This window comes from Hemiscyllium ocellatum, chromosome 24, assembly GCF_020745735.1.
Source record: "Hemiscyllium ocellatum isolate sHemOce1 chromosome 24, sHemOce1.pat.X.cur, whole genome shotgun sequence".
Lineage (NCBI taxonomy): Eukaryota > Metazoa > Chordata > Chondrichthyes > Orectolobiformes > Hemiscylliidae > Hemiscyllium > Hemiscyllium ocellatum.
Genome location: NC_083424.1, coordinates 25384513 through 25407840, shown reverse-complemented (window position 1 = coordinate 25407840; position 23328 = coordinate 25384513).

The window sequence follows — 23328 nt, the reverse complement described above, 5'->3', positions numbered from 1 at the left end:
TCTTTTCAATAAGTGTGTAAATCTTTATTTATATTCTGCCACCAGGAAGAAAGGAAACACCCAAGTGGCTAGGGACAATCAGTGCCCTTCTCAACAAAGGGCAATGGGCCTAGTGGCATTATCACTGGCCAGTTAATCCAGAGACCCAGATAATGTTCTGGGGGATCTGGGTTCAAATACCATCATGGCAGTTGGTGGAATTTGAATCCGATTAGATATGGAATTAAGAATCTAATGACTACTATAAATCCATTGCCAATCATTCGAAAAACCCAACTGAATCACTAATACTCTTTAGGGAAGGAAACTACCATTCTTACCTGGTCTGGCCTATATGTGACTCCAGACCCACAACAAAGTGGTTGACTCTGAACTGCCCTCTGGGCAATTAGGGAGGGGCAAAAAATGCTTGTCTACCCAGCGATGCCCTCATCCTGTCAAAGAATAAAGCAAAACCATTTACAGTTTACATACTACAGTTGACAATAATTTGAAATAAAAATCATTGAAAATATTTTTTCAGAATACATTGATGCTAAATAAAAATTATTGATAAATATTCATTCACTTCCTAAATTGCCAGTTGACTTGTGGCAAGCATTCACCTGATAAATCTTTAAATTAAATCCTAATATAAATTACAAGATTTCATCAAACATCAGAACAGTGCACATATCTTTTCTAAACCACAGAAGTGCAACAATTAGAATCACTGCACTGGTGTCCCTGGCACTGGAGGACAAAGTCTTCAAGGTGAGTGCTCAATCCATCTTCCTTCAAAACAATGTGCCACAGGCTCTTCATGGCTAATATGAGTGACCAATAGAAACAAAACTTGAGAATTAATTTTTTTTAGACTAGTCATTCATAACTATTTGTACTGAATCATTGCACCAACAATTGCATTTATAAAACTCCCTTAACATTATAAAACATCACAAGCTACTTCACAGGTCAGTTAGCAGACAAATCTTTAGACAGAACAGTTTATATAGTGTTCGTATTTTATTTCCACATGGAATCTTACAGCTAGAATAGATACTTCCACTGTTTTGCATCTTGGAATTCCAAAAAAAATCACACTGTATAATTTATCCCTGAGTCTTATCCACTTATATAGATATCAATGCAATGCAACCTTCTTAAATTATATCATGAAGTAAATATTTAAAACAGGTTTGTTGTAAATTGGAGGCAGAATGTTGGCACTGATATGCGGTGGGTACAGAAGCAGGCCAGTGTGGAATTCCTCTGCATTGGGCAGTAAGTCAGTCCACTGCCATTGTCTCGACCAACATTTTCTAAGAGGCTAGTCTGGGAATCAAATGACAAAGTGTTGTAATACAATAGCTTGTTAAGTGGTTGGGAGCTTTTTTAGGGTCAACAATTAGAGGGTGATTGGAACTTCCCAGTCAACCCGAAAGGCCCCTGAAGGGGTTGGGGCTCAGCAGAGGAAAGGAATGAGTGGAAATCCAGTGCTCCAGAATAAGAGTGAGTCCCCTAACCCAGAAAGGAAAACCAGGAAAACTTGCAAATGGCATTCACCTGTCTGACCAATCTTGTATAGCTCAAACTGGAGCCTGTATATTCATTTCCAAACCTGAGTGTGTTTTTACATGTTATTTTTAGATTACCTACAGTATGGAGACAGGCCCTTCAGCCCAACAAGTCCATACCGACCCTCTGAAGAGTAACCCACCCAGATCCATTCCTTACATTTACCTTGAATGCTATGGACAATTTAACACAGCCAGTTCACCTGACCTGCACATCTTTGGATTTGGGAGGAAACCGGAGTACCCGGAGGAAACCCCTACAGACATGGGGAGAACGTGAAAACTCCACACAGACAATCACCCCGAGGTGGGAATTGAACCTGGATCCCATTGGTGTGAAGCAACAGTGCTAACCACTAACCCACCATGCCACCCCTACCATATCTGCATATCTTCCTGGTCACTGCTGTAATTGCAGGCCACCCTATCGAGAGGTTTCCCCCTCACAATGATGGACCCAGTAGCTGCGGACATTTCTTTTACAGAAGCTTGTATTAATCACTGAGAGAGTCCCTCAAAGTAAAGATGTCCTTTCTCTCTCTTCCTTCCCCGACAACAGCAGGCTGGGGCATCTCCAGTGCTGCAGGGCCACCCATTGGCAAGCACATCTTATGGACACTGCTTGAGCAATCCTTCCAAAACCAGTGGACTGTTACCATCACAGTCGGGATCAGGTCCCAGGTTTGACCTCAATGGTGAGGTCCTAAATCCTTCCTATGAAACTGATACTGCAGCAGATTTCATTGTGCATTTGATTCAGCAGGTTTAATCCTAGACTGGTTGACATTGCTAAAATATGGCTTTCTTCCAGCTCTTTCCAAAAGATACTTGTGTTTTTGCCAAATTTTGTAAAATGTTGGTCTGCAAGAATTCATTAGTGCAGATTCTGACTCAAACCACGCTACTAAATAAAACATGAAGAGAGTTCATGGACCTTCTCTGTACAGCAGACAAAACATCAGTATTCAGAAGCATTTGATCTGGATGAGCCCTAAGCAACTCAACTGAAGAAGGTCACCATGCTTTCTGCAGTTCCTTCTGATCTAACATTCTCTGTGTTTCTTACACATGCACTGCCAATGGATTCTGATGTTGATCAACGACAGAAACGCTGAGTATGATGGATCCATTTGATGATCCTAGCTGGCCACAAGTGGGGTGAGGGCCAAGGCAGACTGTTTAGGACACATGCCTTGGTTCTCTGTGACATTATCCTAATTGTACTGAAAGCAGCTAGACCATCTAACCTACACTCCTCACACCCTCCCACCTCCCCACCCACTGCCCATGACCACTCCAAGCCAGCTTAATGCCAATTCCATAGCACCATGGACAGTCCTCAAGAGCCACGTGAAGATGGAACAAAATAAGCTTTGAAAATTCTTAAGAGCACCGAGAGCACACACTTGTCTGTGAAAAATCGCCCTTTCATAAATTCTTTATGAACCTTTTAAATCATGTGATTAATCTCTTAGAAAAAAACATAAGCTTATATTAATAGTCTGCATGTCCTTTCATGCATTTTAAGCTAACAACCCAACTGTGAACTTAGAATTGCCTATTGAGGCAATTGTGGATTTTGAAACTCAGCCAAGCATGCATAAGACATGATAATGGGAATACAAAGGTGTTTGTGCAGCCACAGACATGACTCCAGCAGGGCATGTGTTTCTTCCTGATTCCACAGTTAAGGATGTCATTGAGAATCTACAGGATATTTTTATAGGGGGGTGAACAATCAAAGGATGTGTGGTCCACATCAGTACCAATGCCCCAGGTAGAAAGAGGGATGAGTTTCTGAAAACAGATTTTAAAATGTTTGGGAAGAGTTTAAAAAGCAGGACTTTGACCTGGATCAGGTAATGTATCTTAGTGCTGTGTAGTAGTGAGTTTAGAAACTGGAGGATAGAGCAAACGCAAGTGTAGATGAAGAGGTGGTGCAGGAGGTGGGGGCTTTTACTTCGTAAGGCTTTGGGACTGTTTCTGGGGCTGGCAAAACATGTACAAGGAGAAGAGTGACACATATGATCAATATTCTTGCAGTGAGATTTGCTGTGGGTGTTGTGCAGGGTTTTCACTACTTTGGCATACAGATGTGAACCTTAGAGGGAATTCAGAATCAAAGCTGTACTGGTAGGAAGAAAATGGTAAGGAATATTAGCAGCAATGGAAAACAATGCCAGCATTGAACAGGTTCAAAATGCAGATAACTGTTAAAAGAAAAGCGTGTTATCTACATGCATGCAGCATTCACAACAAAGTACATGAATTGGTATGACTTAATTGCCATTACAGAGAAGTGGCTGCTGAGTGACAAAGGCTTGTGACTGAATATTCAAATAAATTCAACATTTAGAAAGAAAGGGAGAGAAAAGAAAGGAGACAGAGTAGCACTATTGGTAAGGGACGAGATCAGGACGTTAGTGAGGCAAGATCTTACAATGGAAATTCAAGATGTATAGCCAGTATGTATGGAGATCAGAAACAGCAAGGGGCAGCAAACATTGATGGGAAATATTCATAAGTCACTGAGCAGTAGTAGGGCATGGCATAAGAAAAAATTGGCCTATACTTTTTTAGATATTAAAGACATGAAGATATATGGAGATAATGTGTGAATATGGCATTAATGTAGAAGATCAGACATAATATAGTAGAATGGTGCAGAAAACTCAGTGTTAACAATTACTGCTTAAACTGATGCTACACTGATTGGCCTGTCAATCAAAGTAACCCAGTTGGGATTTATTTCAAATTTCACTGATAGCACTGCCAGTTTTAATCTACAGTTTAAAGAGAAGGACATTGGTAAAAAAAAAACTTCTTCAAGCAAACACACAGTGGCCTTGGCTGCACACAGTTTAGCGCACAGGAAGAGAGATGCCTTGCAGTTGTATAGAGCCCTGGTGTAATAGCATTAGGAATCATTTTGCACGACTTACCTAAGGAAGAACATACTAACCATAGTGAAAGTGCAAGGCATGTTCACCAGATTGACTCATGGGATAGCAGAATTGTCCCACTCACCTCAATAATGCCCCAAATCCACCAAAAGATCTCTGAAAGAAATTTAAGATAGCGTCATTTTAGCTAGATACTGTAGACTATAAAATACTGATGTCATTGTAGTCATTGAATTAAACAAAGTCAAGATTATTCTGTGAATTGACCTTGGCAATTCTATTTTGTTAATTGCCTCTTTCACTATATTAAGCAATATACACAACACATTTGAACTAACAGCTGTAGAAACAGCATGCTTATCACCAATGACTTTTGCAGTAATTCTCATGTTCCTCGTAATTATAATAAAGGGACCAGTGTTCTTGAATTACCTTCAAAAATAATTGCTATACAATAACTTGAACCACTTGAGGGATCTTGGTTATAGATTACAGAATTATTCCCCTTAGAATCCATGAACAATTTTCCCTTTGTCTGCATAAAGTGGCTTTTAATTAGAAATAACTCATGTGGAGCCTTATCAAAACTTTCTAAAAGTCCAAGTACCCCATGTCATAGAGGATTCCAATAATTTATCAGTCATGTCCAAAGAGAAGTCAAGCAAGTGTAATAATATATCTCTTTTACAACCACACTGGCTGTTCTTTAAAAGGTCATTTCAATACTGTTACACATAAAGCAACCTTACAATGGATTCTGTGACACTGTCAATATTGAAATCAAACTAATAAGTCTGCAGTTATGGACATGAATACTTGCAACTTCAGAGTGCGTGAAAAAGGGATAATATTGAATTGGTAATTTATTATACATCCAGGATTAAGCTCATGACTGGCAAATGATATTCAATTTGGACAATTATAATGAAATGCACATCAACCCAGGATAGGAACTCAATATTCATACAGTCTTTCAGGGAAAGAAAGAAATTAGAGCCATTGTGCAGATTTTTAAATGTACGTGAGCAACACCATGAAGCATTCAATAGAGCAAATACAGTATCGGGGCATTCATAGGACTATTTACTATAAGACAAACCATATGAATTTGTCCTTGTACAAGTACTTTGTCAGGTTTCAGTTGTGAAACTGTGTCCAATTTGGTATCATCATTTGATGAATGATATTGAGAGGTTCAAAAGGGCACAGAGAAGCCCATTTGATTTTTTTTCCCCAAATGGTCTGGGTTTTTAATCTGTTTTCCCATTTGTCCTTCCAAAAGGTTTCAGATGAGGTAGAGAATATATACATATAGACATATATATAGATATAGTGTGGAACAACTTGGAGATGCCAAAGGGTTTTCACTCATTCATCATTGTTTGTATGCCTCAATTTAAATACAGTTTTCACATATTCCAGTTTCTATTCCTCTGGTAATTCATCTACTTCCTAAAACTCTTTCATGAAGATAACCAGTGCTTTTTAAGACCCCTTCATGTTCTCACATGTATGCTGTCATGTCTTGGGGAATTGTTTAACTTTGGCCTCCTTATCTTCTTTAACATATTTTCCACATTGCCCTTACAAATCCCTGAGCTATTTTATATGTTACAATAGGCCACTCCATATTTGTGTCATACATTTTAATGAGTACATCTAGAAAAGAGTTAATTAGTATTTTAATTACCTTCTTCACTATTATCTTACAGAGTACTAATTTTCATTCCAATTAATCTTTTTCTTCTTACGGTATTGAAAGATGCTTATTATTGTTCTTACCTTTTTGATTATTAACTCCTCCAGGGCATATTTTCCACTTCTGATTTATTTTCTGAGTTGTTTTCACCTGTCCTTGTATTCCTCCCAAGTCCTCCTTTCTTTTTACATTGTGTTGCAATTTTAATTTCCTAATTCATCCTTTTTAAGTGTTTCCTGTTTTAATTAATATTTGTTTTTCTATTTATCTTTCATATTCAATAACATAGTTTTTTATAAATATTTTTATTTAAAAAAAGAGTTTAAGTTTTTTATAAAATTACAAAACCAGTACAAAATAGTGTGACAACTTTATAATATAATAACAACAATAGAAAACAAACTACTACTCTACTTCACAAACACAAAAAAAAGCAAACCACTTCTACAAAAACTACTATTCAATAAATAACCAAGGAGAAAGAGGAAGTAAAAATAAACAAACAAAATAAAATTAAACCAAGTTATAGCAACATAACTTAAATTATATTCAATTAAATTACTACACTCAGCGCACTCTCACCAAAGCTCCCCACCACTGGGAGTATTAGTAAGCAAATCCGTATTTGTTTAGGATTCATCCCCCAGGGGACCTCGGACTGACAGACACAACCCTCTCGGCTACACAAAGGCCTTGAACAATATAGCCAGTAAGTCTGCAATATAATTCAGAAAGGATCGCGAATTTCTGAAAAACAATTCCGTTTTCTGGTGCACTATACTTGCAAGGAGGTCTGGGGGATGTGTTCCATGACTGATACAAATCAGCTTGAGAATCCCAGGCAATTCTCCGACATCCAGCTCATTAGAATGTTCTTCCTCACACAGAATGAAAGAATATTAAACAATTTCTCCCCATGCGCATCCAAAGAGGTGAGTTTTGGAAGACCTAAGAGGAGGATCACCGGATCCAACTTAATCTCAGTTCCCAAAACCTTTACCAAATCACTCGCTATGGCATCCCAACACCTGCAAAGCTTGTGGCATGGCCACAACCAATGAGTAAGAGTATCAACTTCCATTTTACACTTGGGGTACTTTGGGGACTCTCTTGTCTTAAATTTTGCAAGCCGTTCCGGTGCCAAGTGAGCCCGATGGAGTACCATCAGTTGAATAGCTTGGGTCCTATTACAAGTCAAGATCTTCCTAACATTTTCCCAGATATCCTCCCACATCTCTGACGAGATTTCCACCCCTAATTCCTGAATCCACGTTCTACATAGACACTCAATGTCCTTCAAGACATTGCTACCTAACAAGCGATAGAGAGTGCTAACTGAGAGGGAGCCCATAGACCACAGCACTCTCCTCTTCGTGTCCGACTTGTACAGACTAACCATCAATGTAGTCCTTTTTTTTTGTATGAAGTCTGTAACCTGGAAGTCATGAAAGAGATCTCTCTTAGGTAGCTCGATGTTCTGACTCAGCTGCTTGAAGGACATCATGACCTCCCTGTCAAATAGATCTCCCAAACAGGAGATTCCTCTGGACTCCCAGAGCTTAAAGCCACAGTCCATCAACTTCGCCTGGAATCCCAACATTCCCACTATGGGAGTGAAAGGGGAAGTTTTTTCTAAATTCCTCTCTCCCTGCTGCATCATTCTCCATGCTTTTAGCTATGTTTAGGACAATCGGGTTTTACAATGGTCCATAATAGTTCTCATCTTGTCCATAAACAACAAATTAATGAGAAGGCATTTTTTCTGGGAGGCCTCAATGTCCAACCAAATTGATTGTGAATCCTGACAGGCCCATTCAGCCACATAGGATAATAAAGAACTCAATTGGTATTTCTTAAAGTCTGGAAAACTAGAAACCCCCAACTGACCTGCGGAAGCTGCAATTTATCCAGCTTAATAAGAGGCCACCTATGATGCCAAATAGAAGATCTAAGCCAACAGTAAAGCCTGTGCAGTGCTTACCTTGGCAACATCAAAGGGAGCATTCTCATGGGATATAATAAACATGGAAGAACATTCATTTTGACCAGAGCTATTCTACCCAACCAACTTATCAGAAGATCTTCACAGCACCGAAGGTCCTGTCTTATCTCCTCTAGCAACTGCCCATAATTGGCTTTATATAAACCAAATAGACTAATCACTTGTATTAAGCGAGGCACAGATGTCATTGGATCAGTTAAAAAGAAAAGAAAGGCGTCATCCACATAGAGGGTGATCATATGCCTGCCTGACCCTACCTTTGGGGCAGTTATATTGGGGTCCAGATGGCTTCCGCCAGCGGCTCGGTCACCATTGTAAATAATAGTGGTGAGACAGGGCACCCTTGACAGCAGCCTTTGCTGACACTAAAACTATCTGACCTTATACCATTAGTGAGAACCGCTGCTTTCGGATCACCATACAGCACTGCCACCCAGTTGGCAAAACCTCTCCAAGACCAGACCGTTCCATGACATAAAAGAGGTTTGGCTACTCCACCTGATCAAATGCTTCCTTTGCATCCAAGGAGACTACCAAACCCAGGATCGATCTTCGCTGGCATATTTGGACCATATTTAATACTCTTCTAATATTGTTGGTAGACCTACGGCCCTTAACAAAACCTGTCTGGTCCTCTTTTACAATAAAAAGCAATACCCTCTCCAGCCTTAACGCTAGCATTTTCCACAGGATTTTAAAATCCGTGTTCAATAGCAATATGGGCCTGCACGAAGTGCAATCCTCTGGGGGTTTTTATTTCTTAAGAATAAGAGAAATATTTGTTTCTCTCAAAGAAGGTAGGAGGTAGCCCTGGCCGAAAGAGTAGCCCAGCCAGTTCGTCTATAAACTCCTGATAAAACTCAGTTTGAAATCCATCTGGTCTGGGCGCTTTACCACTCTGGAGCAGCCTCACGGCCTCCTGTAATTCCTGAATTGTCAGCGGGGCATTCAGAAAGGACACCTGCTGTGAGGTTCCACCCGGAAGGTCCAGGGTCTTGAAAAAGGATTCCATCTTCAACATTCTGTCCTCACAGCCCTCTGACCGATACAGCTCAAAATAAAACTTCCTAAATGTTGCATTGCAAGTATCTCTGATAGATGTAATAGGTTGGGGGGTACTCTTCTTTTTGGCCAGGTATGCTAGATATCTTCTCGGTTTATCGCCATACTCAAATAATCTCTGTTTCGCAAAAGGGATTTCCCTCTTTGCTGTCAGGGTGAGTGCAGCATTCAAATTAGCCCTAAGGCTGTAATCTGCTGCAATTTGGTTACAGACAGTCCTTCAAAGAATGTTATCTCAGCTGCCTTCAAGCGAGCCTTGAGCAAACGCTGCTGCACTCCCTTCTGCCACTTCCAAGTCGCAGAGTAAGAAATAATCAAACCATGTGCATTGGCCTTGGCAGTCTCCCAGAGCACCAGTGGATTACTGGCTGTACCCAAATTAATATCCCAAAAGATTTTAAACTCCCTCAAAAACTACTCTACAAACTTGCTATCTTTCAGGAGAAAAGGGTCCATGTGCCAGTGCCGAGAGTCCATCCCACCACCACCGGTCTTAACCTCCATGTACACTGCCGCATGATCAGAAACGGCTATATTCCATATTCTGCAGGACAGTACCGAATTCAAAAAGGCCGATGTGACAAAAAACAGGTCAATTCTAGTATAGCATTTATGTGGATTAGAAAAAATGGTGAAATCCCTACCTTCGGGGTAAAGACATCTCCACACATCCACCAACCCCAGCTCCCTGTTCAGGTCCACAACTGCATGGATTGTGGGAACATACCCACAAGATCCCTAGGCATCCTGTCCACTTCGGGGTCAGTAATACAATTAAAGTCTCCCCCCAGTAATTGTGTGACATATCCCCAAAGGCCATCAATCTGGAAAGGGCATCTGTTAAGAATTTAAGGGGATATGCCAGGGGGCAATATACATTCAGAATCCTATATTCCTCTCCATGTATTAAAGCTTTAAGAATTATGAATCGCCTGCACTCATCCTTAATTTGGCCTAGTATTTGTAACGGAAGGTTCTTCTGGGTGAGAATAGCAACTCCTCTACTTTTTGAATGAAAGGATGAGAAAAATACCTGTCCAAACCCTCCCTGCTGCAACTTCAAATGCTCCTTATCGGTTAAACGTGTTACTTGTAACAAGGCTACATTGACCATCTCTTTTCTAAGGCTTGACGATATTTTTGTTCTCTCTTATTTGCAGAATGACTCCCCTTAACATTCCAGGTGCACCATTTAAATGAATGGTTAGTCATTGTCTTCCGAAACGGTCCATGATCACCCGGGAGGAAGAACCCCACTCATTGCGTGCCGAATGAAAACTATAAACAGTTCGTATAAATTTAAAAATACAACTTTCAAAACTACTAGATCAAAACTGCCAACAGCTACTTCTACAACATACCAACATACAACATTTAGTGCAGCACGGTGGCTCAGTGGTTAGCACTGCTGCCTCACAGCACCAGGGACCCAGGTTGGATTCCCACCTTGGGCGACTGTCTGTGTGGATTTTGCACATTCTCCCCGTGTCTGCGTGGGTTTCCTCTGGGTGCTCCGGTTTCCTCCCACAATCCAAAAGATGTGCATGTCAGGTGAATTGGCCATGTTAAATTGCCATGTCAGGGTAAATATTAGGTAGGGGAATGGGTCTGGATGGATGACTCTTTGGTGGGTCGGTGTGGACTTGTTGGGCCCGTTTCTATACTGTGGGGAATCTAATCTAATCTAAATTAAAGGTGACTTTCCCCCTTGTCCATAGGGGGCTCATACTACCCATTAGCCCCATCATGACTCCTTCTAGCTGAAGCCATACACAAAGTAAGAAAAAAATACCAACATCTTCTAAACAGAAAGTTAAAAGTGGGCACTCAATCCGTCCCCTCCGTGCTGTAATCCCAGGCACTCCTGGTTGAACAAAAAAAAATGACCACTTCCTGCTTCTGCCCACTGCCCCTCCCCCCATCCCAAACCAGAAAAGAGGGACAAAAGGAAATAATAAGAGAAGAAAACCCAGGAAAACAAAGGATAACGGGAAGGGGGAGAGAGAAGGGAGAGGAAACAAAAAAAGGGAAATAATTATGACCCCGACATATATTAAAAAAAATCAAGACCATCCCCCAACAACCAGGAAAAGCAGGCAAATTACAGAGAAAAAACAAAATAAAATAATTGTCCATATAATTAAAGCCAGTCAGTCCATTTTAAAGCATCCAAGAAGTCCTTTGTCTTTTCCAGTGACTCAAAGTTGAATACGGACCCTCTGTGGCTGAAACGCAGTATTGTCGAATATCTAACAGAGTATTGGATACTCAAGTCCCTCAGCCACTTTTTTTTACCTCATCAAAGGCTTTCTTCTTATGAATCATGACCAGAGAGAAGTCCTGGAAAAACATAATTCATGATCCTTTCTGTATCATAGCCTGAGGATCTTTTCCCAGTGCTCTAGAGGCTTCCAGCAGCATTTGCTTATCTCTGTAGTGGTGGACTTGCACTATGACTGGGCAGGGGCGCTTGTTTGATCTGGGACTGCACACCGCAACCTGGTGGGCACTCAAGACCTGCACCCGGCCTACCTCAACCTCCAGCTTCAAACACTGCGGGAGCCATTGCTCCAAGAAGCTGACAAACTGACCTTCTTCCTCCCGTTTGGGAAGTCCCACCAGACGGATGTTTTTCCAATGACTTCGATATTCAAGGTGGTTGACCTGCTCCACCAAGGCCAGCAGGATTGAGATCGATTCAAGGCTGGCCCAGGTCTCCTCCATCGATGAATCGATCTTCTCTCGGAGTTTCACGAACTCCGAGATCAGGCTCTGCTCCATAGGTGAGTACCCTGGGACAGACACGGAGGCTGACAATGCAGCCACAGTTGTGTCCGTTGTTTTGGGGGGGTTCCTGCCTGATGTGTTTTCCCCTTAGTAATTTTCTTAACTGTTCCAAACTAGAATGGACTTCAGTAAGGCGTTCAACAAGGTTCCCCATGGGAGACTGATTAGTAAGGTTAGATCTCATGGAATACAGGGAGAACTAGCCATTTGGATACAGAACTGGCTCCAAGGTAGAAGACAGAGGGTGGTGATGGAGGGTTGTTTTTCAGACTGGAGGTCTATGACCAGTGGAGTGCCACAAGGATCGGTGCTGGGCCCTCTACTTTTTGTCATTTACATAAATGATTTGGATGCGAGCATAAAGGGTACAGTTAGTAAGTTTGCAGATGACACCAAAATTGGAGGTGTAGTGGACAGCGAAGAGGTTACCTCAGATTACAACAGGATCTGGACCAGATGGGCCAATGGGCTGAGAAGTGGCAGATGGAGTTTAATTCAGATAAATGCGAGGTGCTGTATTTTGGGAAAGCGAATCTTAGCAGGACTTTTACACTTAATGGTAAGGTCCTAGGGAGTGTTGCTGAACAAAGGGACCTTGGAGTGCAGGTTCATAGCTCCTTGAAAGTGGAGTCGAAGATAGATAGGATAGTGAAGAGGACGTTTGGTATGCTTTCCTTTATTGGTCAGAGTATTGAGTACAGGAGCTGGGAGGTCATGTTGCGGCTGTACAGGACATTGGTCAGGCCACTGTTTGAATATTGCATGCAATTCTGGTCTCCTTCCTATTGGAAAGATGTTGTGAAACTTGAAAGGGTTCAGAAAAGATTTACAAGGATGTTGCCAGGGTTGGAGGATCTGAGCTACAGGGAGAGGCTGAACAGGCTGGGGCTGTTTTCCCTGGAGCGTCGGAGGCTGAGGGGTGACCTTTATAGAGGTTTACAAAATTATGAGTGGCATGGTTAGGATAAATAGGCAAAGTCTTTTCCCTGGTGTTGGGGAGTTCAGAACTAGAGGGCATAGGTTTAGGGTGAGAGGGGAAAGATATAGAAGAGACCTAAGGGCCAACCTTTTCACACAGAGGGTGGTAAGTGTATGGGATGAGATGCCAGAGGATGTGGTGGAGGTTGGTACAATTGCAACATTTAAAAAGCATCTGGATGGGTATATGAATAGGAAGGGTTTTGAGAGATATGGGCCAGGTCCTGGCAGATGGGACTAGATTGGGCTGGGATATCTGGTCAGCATGGACGAGTTGGACTGAAGGGTCTGTTTCCATGCTGTACATCTCTATGACTCTAGTACTAAACAGTTCTAAGGATCAGGAAATGGTTATTTTCAACATATTAAGTAGTAAAGGGAGGGTGAGTGCCCCACTTTGTCTGGGTTCTGATGCAGAGCTCAGCAAAGCAGACTACTGGGTTGCTGCCATCTTGAATCCCCCCAATAACACAGTTTTAAACATGTTACATTATAGATTAACAGATATATCCTTCAAAAGTTACTTCTCTGTAAATTTCTTTCAATTTATTCTCTCATTCTTTGTCTCTTCTCCTTTTAAAATCATAATTTCTATTTCTATTTTATCTCAAATTGACTCAAAATCAGGTCATTAATTCACAGCAATTCCATTACAAATTTATCAATTCCAATTCTATGTCTGTTCTAGGCCATTCAGCGCTTTGAGACTGCTCCACCATTCAATAAGATAATGACTGATCTGACTGCAACCTCAACACCTCCTTCCTGGTCTGTCCTGCATAATAGTTGATCACCTAATCTATCACAAATCTAACACTACCTTGATAAATTCAATGATCCAGCTTCCACTGCTTTCTAGTGAGAATAATTCCCCTACAAACAAAAAAAATTCTTCATCTCCAATTTGAAAGCAAGACTTCCTGTACTTAAACTCTATTCCCTTGTTCTACTCTCTTGTACAATGAGAAATATCCTCCCACCATCCACCAGGTTAAATTACCTCAGAAAATGATATATTATGTGTTTCAATGAGATCAGCTCTCACTCATCTCAACTCCAATGAGCCAAAGCTCCAAACTGTTCAACCTTTCTTCATTAGGTAAGCTCTTCATCCCATGAATGAATAAATGAACCTTCTGTGAATGATTTTTAAAACAGTTGTATCTTTTTTCAATTAAAACAAACAAACCTTTACAAATACTCCAATGTGGTCTCACCAACCTCCTGAACAACTTCACTAGAATGTAATATCCCAATAGTAACAGGAAATGCAGAGGTTATAGAAAGGAAGGAACTTAGAAAAATCGTCACTGTTAGGGGAAAATGTACTGAGCAAACTATTCGGATTGAAAGCAGACAAGTGCCTGGGCCTGATGAGTTACATTCTAGGGTCTTAAAAGAACTGGCAGCAAAGATAGTGGATCCATTAGTTATAATATTCCAAAATTCTCTTGATTCCAGATTGGAAAAACGATCATGTTAGGAAACTATAGATCAGTTAATTTAACATCTATTGTTGGGAAATTGTTAGAATCCATTATTAATGAAGAAATAACAGGATATTTGGAAAATCAAAATGCAATCCATCCAAGTCAGCATGGTTTAATATCTTAAAATCATTGAATCATAGAATCTCTCAGGTGTGGAAGCAAGCCATTCAGCCGATCGAGTGTACACTGACCTTCCGAACAACATCCCATCTCGACCCACCCTCCTGACCCAATCCCTGTAGTCCTGCATTTCCCATGGCTAATCCACCTAGCCTGCAATCCCTGGACCCTACAGGGCAATTTAACATGCCCAGTCTACCTAACCATGTTTGGACTATGGGAGGAAACTGGAGAACGTGAAGGAAATCCATGCAGTCACCTGTGGGTGGAATCAAACTGGATCCCTGTATCTGTAAGGCAGACAGTATTAATCACAAAGTGGATATTTGGAATACAGTAGATGTAATATATGTAAATTTGTAGAAGACGTTGGATAAAGTACTACACAAAAGGTTAACACACAAGATAAGGCTCCATAGGATTGGGTGTAATTTATTAGAATAGAGGATTGACTAACTAAAAGAAAGCAGAGAATCAGTAAAATTGGATCCTTTTCTAGTTGGCAATATATAATGAACAGGTGCCATTCGGTCATTGGGCCCAAACTATTTACAATCCAAATTAATGGTTGGGATGCAGGGGTAGAAGGTACTATCGCAAATTTGCAGATGACACTAAAATAGGTGGGAAAGTAAGTTGCAATAAAGAAATAAGAAATTTTACAAATGAATATGGATAAGTTATGTGAATGGGCTACAGTTAGGCAGATATTATTTAATAAGGTTGAATGTGAGGTTATCGATTTTGGTTATTAGAATAGAAAGGCAACTTATTTTGCAGATGAAGAGAGACTTCAGAGTGCTTCTGGGTGTCCTTGTATCTGAATTGCAGGAAACTAATTCACAGGTACAGCAGGTAATAGGAAAGAAAATGAAATTTGTTTAAGGAAGAGAGTATCAAAGTGAGGAAGTATTGCTGCAAATGTACAAGGCGTTAGTGAGACCACACATGGAGTATTGCATACAGTTTTGGTCTCCTTACTTGACTAGCTACATTGGAGGTGAGGACAGAAACTAACTGAAGAAGAAATATTTGCAGAACACAATGTTGTGATATACTGATCCTGGAACCAGTGATCTCTGCATGTGCTTGCACAGAACACGATGGTGTGGTTTGCTGTTCCAAGAACCAGTGATCTCTGCGTGCATGTGCAGAACACAAGAAACCATCTTTCGTGGGCCTTTTGTTGTACACATTATCCTGGCTATAAAAAACTGCTATACCTGTTGATCGGAGAGAGATCGCTTGGTCAAGTCCCACGATTAGGGTCAGAATCATGCTGTCCCTCCTAAAAGCTTTTGATTTAATAAATTTGATTGACTTGCATCTAAATTTGAGTTTTATTAATTTTACTACAACAAATTAGCGCTGCAAGCAGTGCCCTGCTCACGGTCTCAAAAGATAGATAAGGCTAAGAAAATAGGCATCCTTTTGATTCCTTAATTGGCTAGTTTCAGAGGTCAGACTTTGGAATCCACAAAGAAGTGGACCGAGAAAAAATAAATGCTTCAATCCCGAATAAGGGAACTGGAAAAGAAAAACCAGTTCCTGGAAGATAGTCAGTGGAGATCATTGCCACCTTATAGTACTCGGGAGGCCTCGGTCACACCCTCTGAACTGTCAGATGACCTTTTTGAGGAAATTAACTCGGCCCCTGTCACTTGCAGTGGGGAAGGAGCTAATGCGAATGCAAAGTACAAGTCATTTACACTAGGTGAACTGTAGCAGATCTTACCTTCCCTGGGTCGCTTACAGCCCCGCAGTAATAATGCAAAGCTTTGGGCTGAATTATATACCATTTGGGTGGGCCACTAACTACATTTAATGCATATCCACCAACTGGTCCGGGCTGCATGCCATCAGGACATGTGGCATCTCGTACCTGACGGGTCTGACATAGCCGATGCCACACAACAATGAAGTCAAGGTTATTGGTGAGGCAGACAAACCCAGGACACCCCTATTAAAGCAGATATTGAGGATCAGCAGGAGCCCTTCGACAGATTTAAGGCCGAAATCCAGCGTGTTCTGGGGAAACCGCCCACCGATTGGGCAAAAATAACAAACACCAAACAACAGAAGGGGGAGGGCCCCTCCGAATTTGGGGAACGACATTTTAGGGTCTACCAAGAATGCTCAGGGATTCCCCAGACAGACCGCTCTGACCAACCATTCATTCAGATAAGCTGTCTTCCGCTCATCAGGCAGCCCGAAAAATGGGGGTCGTCGTTCTCCAAGACTATGACACCCTGGTAGAATGGGCAACAGGTGTTAAGGAGGACACAGGAGGAAACCCCACCCCACCCCACTTCACATAAAGCAAGAAAACCTAGGCGATGTCACAAAGACAAAATCCAGACCCACGCATCACAATTGTGGCAAGACGGGCCACTTTGCCCAGGATTGTAGGGAGACAAAACAGAACAATGGGAAGCCCACTTGTGTCTGTCAGTACTGTGGCAAAAGGAGTCACTCTGAAGACACATTTTTGGAAAAGCCCAGCAAAGCAAAAGACACCAAGAATACATCGGACTGACATCTGGCAGCCCCCCCATGGGCACGGGTGATAAGGATTTACATGTCTGCTCTGGTAGGGGGTAGACAGTGTGAGATGCCAATGGGCACGGGAGCCTCCATATCTATAATTGACCTAGCTCTGCTCACAACTGACAAATGATTTATGGGAAGGGGATTAATGGACAACAAACCCCTGCGTACTTGAGTGACACTACTCTGGTAGAAATCAATAATCTGTATATACTGCTGCGATTTTATGTATGTAAATATAATGAAGGAACTATAATGGGAATTGATTTAACGAAGGAGTACACAGTCCTTATAGACTGTTTGAAGGGTGAATTAATCTGGCCCCGTCCAGACAGGAGAAAGGAAAATATGGGGACTTATGAGACCCACTTGGACCCACAATGTCCAAGTCGCCTCCTCGATGGGACGCAATTGGCTGCTAGAGGATAATGGCTTTGGTGCCATTTGTGTCTCCGTCCCAGGGGTATGGGCGAAGACTAAATTAGATACAGGCTTGGTTACAATCAACCTGGTAGTTGTGGAGGGTCTGGAACACATGTCGCGTCACCAATACCCCACAAAACCCAAAGCCAGAAGGGTGGTTGTGGAAATTATGAATGGGTAAGTGGAAAGGGGAATTCTCCAAGACACCATGAGCACTACTAATTCCCCCACGTGGCCAGTCAGTAAACCTGATGGAAGTTACCATCTCACAATTAATTATACAGCCCTAAAACAGGGTCACTTCTAAATTACACCCTATAGTCACCGGCCATTCACAATCTTAAATGTGCTCTCCCCAACCCACAAAATCTTTTCTGTATTGGATATCGCGAATGGATTCTAGTCAATCCCCCTCCATCGTGACTCCCAAGATAAGTTTGCATTTACTGTCAGGGATAAGCATTATAGTTGGACCAGACTTCCCCAAGGATTCCAAAATAATCCAGCCATTTTTCACCATGTACTGAGTGAGGTATTCAGGGAGATTGACCTGCCCCACGGCAGTATGATACTCCAATATGTGAGTGACATCCTCCTGACTTCAGGAGGTGTTATATTTAATCCTGAAGCACTTGCAGGACAGAGGGTTAAAAGCCAGCCTGAAGAAAGCTCTGATTGAGGAAACTTGAGTTCTTAACTTGGGACATTTAATTTCCCAAGGCACGAAAGAAATGTTTACAGACAGGAGGACAGCTATACAACAGATGCCACGGTCTATGACAGTCTGTGGTGTTAGAAAGGTCTTGGGCTTGTTTAATATTAGGTGCAATTTTATCCCTGAGTTTGCCGGATTTGTTGAGCCCATACAATGATTGATAAAAGGCAGTAAACCTGCAACAGACCCAGTTGATTGGGCACCGGAGCAAGACGACTCCTTTACAAAACTGAAAGCAGATTTAATGTCAGCGCTGGGACTAGGATTACCAGATGCTAGTAAAGACTTCCCCATTTATGGCAAGGAAGAAAGAGGTTTTTACTTGGCAGTAGTAACTCAGCTCTATGGCAATAAACAGCGACTATAGGGCATTACTCTACTGCTGAGGGTCCCATTGTGAACAGCTTGCCCAGATGTATAGCTGCTTCAGACTGTGCTGTGAGGGTCAGTGTGCCTATTGTGATGACAGGGAACATAGTGTTGCATACCAAACACACCCTTGTAGAAATGTTAAATATGGGAAAATTACACACAATCTCTAACATGAGCAGGACGAAATGGGAGGCTGTTCTTTTGCCACCAACCAAAGCCACAACCATTGTATGAGATACCTGGGAAGACCCAGCGGAAGGAATTTTAGGTGATGGTGAACCGCGTATGTGTGGAAATGTGGATGATGAAGTAGGAGAAAGTGAGATAAAGGATGGACCCATGGAGGAAATCAGATGAGACCCTGTTTGTGGATGGCTCGCAGAAATATGTAGGTGGTTTGCCATGAACAGATGGGCAGTAGTGAATGCAGAATTATGAGTTGTCCAAGCTGGGAGAATAGAAGGAGATCTGTCAGACCAGGATGCGGAGCTAGTGGCCCTCACCCAGGCCTTCATGGTGGCGGCGGGAAAGAGGGATAACATTTACACTGGTAGTAGATATGTGCTCGGGACTGTCCACGATTCCATGATTGTTTGAGAAAGACAGGGATTTGTCACCACAGGGGGCACCCATGTCAAGCATGGGCAGATAACAAAGATCCTACTGGAGGCCAGCAAGCTCCCATTGGAGGCTGCAGTGTTGAAGGTCAAGGCCCACCAGAGAGAACCAGATAAACAAAATCTCGAGTGGCACATTTTTAAGGGAAACCAGGCCGCTGACAAAGCTGCTCAGTCAGCCCGAGAGACAGAAGGTATCCATCCTTTGCCACCTTTGCTGAGTATGGCCGCGCCATAAGCATTACCCAACTTCATGCTGATATCCCTGAGGGTGAATGCGCCAGGTGAAAGGCGCAGGGGGCCATGCCAGATGAGAAAGGTGTCTAGAGATTGAATGAAAAGGTTCTGGCCTCCGCATGTATCCAACGTACTCTTATACAACTACACCACGGCATTTCCCATGTGGGGCATGATGCTATGATAACCAGCATTGAGAAGGAATGGGGGTGGAAGCTGGAACTAACCTTTATAGTCTTGCATGTTATAACCTCCGTCTCCCAGGTGACCTTACCATTGGCAGCATAAATGGTATGGTTAGGACCTCGCATGAATGACTCATGAGATTCTCTGTCAGAACTCTTCCCACTACCTCACTCCAAGGATAATTGTGAGGATCTGTCACCGCTGTGTGACATGTACCCAGCACAACCCAGGCAAGCCCATTAAAATTAGAGTAGGGCACCAGCCATGCCCAAAGGGACCCTGGGAGCATGGACAGATAGATTATACAGGACCTCTTTCCCAATCCCATGGGAAGACGTATTGCTTTGTGATTATTGATCAATTGACCAGGTGGGTCAACCACCATTCTGCCGTTTCTGGTTTACTAAATGGAACAGGTCTCAGGGGGATCCTCCCACTAGAGTGTGCAGGAGTTTGAGTACAGACTCAGCATTTCAAGATGTTATTTTGCTGTGCGTGCATATAGGACATGTGTTAACATGTAACCGGCGCCTACTCCAGTAAACAGTATCTAGTTGGGCACAATTCCTTCGGTGCTCTCCCCCCACTGGCTACTAGGCAAATGGCGAAGGCAAAAATAAACAGAAACATCCTGGAGCTTACCGAATGGAGTTATACAATGGTCCAAAGGCTATACCACCCGTGCACAACAGCCCATGCTCTTGGTGCGTTTGCAACAATCACACACACACACAAATGACGTCAGCAGGTCTCGAGAGGAGTCAGTCTGAAAAGAAAGCAGAGGGTGTGGATCATCAACCACTGTCTGTATATTTCTTCAGTTGTGACCAGTGTTTCCAGACCCCCTTCGCTCGCATGTCAATACAGGCGCACGTGTCACCGCTAATGATAACCCGATGGGGACATTCCACTTAGGGACGAAGCCAGGTTTAACAGATAGAGTCTTAACCATAACCTTACTACTCAAAATCCAGCACACTCTAGTGGGGGGATCTCCCGAGACCTGTTCCATTTAGTAAACCAGAAACGGCGGAATGGTGGTTGACCCACCTGGTGAATTGGTCAATAATCACAAGGCAATACGTCTTCCCATGGGATTGGGGAAGAGGTCCTGTAAAATCTATCTGTCCATGCTCCCAGGGTCCCTATGGGCATGGCTGGTGCCCTACTCTAATTTTAATGGGCTTGCCTGGGTTGTGCTGGTTACATGTCACACAGCAATGATAGATCCATGTGGTGGGGGGGTGGGAAGAGTTCTGACAAAGAATCACATGAGTCATTCATGCGAGGTCCTAACCAGACCATTTATGCTGCCAATGATAAGGTCACCTGGGAGACCGCAGGTTATAACATGCAAGACTATAAGTGTTAGTTCCAGCTTCACTACAACCTTTCACATACACCTCCGGCTGTTCCCTCACAAACACCCACAGGTGGACTATTCGTTTTAAATGTAATCCCACATCAGGATGGAATGCTGGAACCAGCGAATGTTCCCATTCCCTGCTCCTTCCCCCGTCTGGTCGCCAATTGTTTCTTTCTGGAAGTATTCTGAGCCTTGAGCTTGTCAACACGACTACAGGCAAAACTTTCAAAACCATTTGGACTGCAACTCAGACTGATTACCCAAGGACTTACAATGGTACTTACTTTATCTGTGGTCACAAGGCCTAACCTTGGCACCCTCCAAACTGGTCCAGATCTTGCTCCCTTGCCTATGTGGTCCCTTTTGTTTGCCATTACAGTTCCGTCAGCCTTGATTCCAAAATGGATATACTTCAATGAGTACTGAGACTGAGCGATTCTTTATGATCACCTTCCCCACCTATCAGAGTGCTAAGGCTGCCAGGGAACTAATCAATATTGCCTGGACCTTGGAAAGACTGGCTAATGAGACTGACGATGGCTTTGCAGCTGTTAGAATGGCCATCTCCGAGGTGTTGGCCGAGGTCATTGCCACCTGCACTGTTGCGTTGCAGAATCATTTGGCCCTTGACTATTTGCTAGTGGCATAAGGTGATACCTGTGCTGTTACTGGCCCCGAGTGTGGCACATACAGTCCGAACGCCTCGGACAATATAACTAACCTAGTAAATCACATCCGCCTGGAGGCTGATAAGATCTGGCAGGAAGGGAAACAGTTTCATGATTATAATCTCCTGGGATGGCTAGGATAGCTGCAAGGTGGATCTTGGGACTTGTACCTTTTGCATGTCTTCATCATGTTCATTGTTATTATTTGGAGATGCCAGTGTTGGACTGGGGTGTACAAAGTTAAAAATCACACAACACCAGGCCTGTTGGACTATAACCTGGTGTTGTGTGATTTTTAACTTCATTGTCATTGTCATCGCTTGTTGCGTTGTTATGGCTGTCCTTAACTCATGTTGTAACGTTTTGACAGTGAGAATTATGCCGGGTGCTAGCATCCACATTGAGTCGCCTGGGAGTCACCCCCTTCTGGCCCGTGGGCGGCACAGTGGCGCAGTGGTTAGCACTGTTGCCTCACAGCGCCTGAGACCCGGGTTCAATTCCCGACTCAGGCGACTGACTGTGTGGAGTTTGCACGTTCTCCCCGTGTCTGTGTGGGTTTCCTCCGGGTGCCCCGGTTTCCTCCCACAGTCCAAAGATGTGCGGGTGAGGTCAATTGGCCATGCTAAATTGCCCGTAGTGTTAGGTAAGGGGTAAATGTAAGGGTATGGGTGGGTTGCGCTTTGGAGGGTCAGTGTGGACTTGTTGGGCTGAAGGGCCTGTTTCCACATTGTAAGTAATCTAATCTAATCTAATCTAATAAAACAGGCTTTTACTTAATCATAGGTTGAAAGGATACAGAGAGCAGGCAGGAAAGTGGAGCTGAGGCCAAGGTGAGATCAGCCATGATCATATTAAATGGCAGAGTAGGTTTGAGGGGCAGAATTGCCTACTCCTGCTTTGAGTTCTTATGTTCTTTATATTTTATTCCCTGCCTTGCTAATCACTTGCTGTGCTTATAAACTAAAAATATGTGATTCATGTACCAAGCAAAAACCAATAACATTTAGAAAAGATTGGCACTGGTACAGTTCCATTTTCGGGTATAAAAGTCCAATTCAGACCAGTACCTGTCATTTCCAGGTGTTATTATATTTTTTCCTCTGATCCCTCTGTACCACAAAGTTCTACAGTCTTTCTCCATTTAAATGGTATACTGCTTGTCTAATTTACCTGCCAAAATGGACAAATTCCCATTTTCTCATATTAAACTCCGTTTGCCATGGTTTCCGCGACTCATTTGACCTATCATTATCCCTTTGCAGACTCTTTGCTTCCTCTTGACAAATTAGTGTCCTGTTTTTTTTGATGTATTTGGCAAATTATTGACCATACATTTGGTCCCTTGATACAAGTCATTGCTATAGGTTGGAAATAGTTGAGTCAGAAGTGCTGATCTCTATAACACACCACTAGTTATAGCTGTCAATTGGAGAAATGACCCATTTGTTACTATTGTTTGCTTCCTGTTTGTCAATATATCCTTTCAATTCATGCCCATTCTCATGCTGGATTTGCTGTCAAAGACATTATATAATCAGGCAAGAGGATGGCGGTAGGGAGCACACCAGCTTCTTGTCTTTGCTCCAGTTAGGTCCATGCT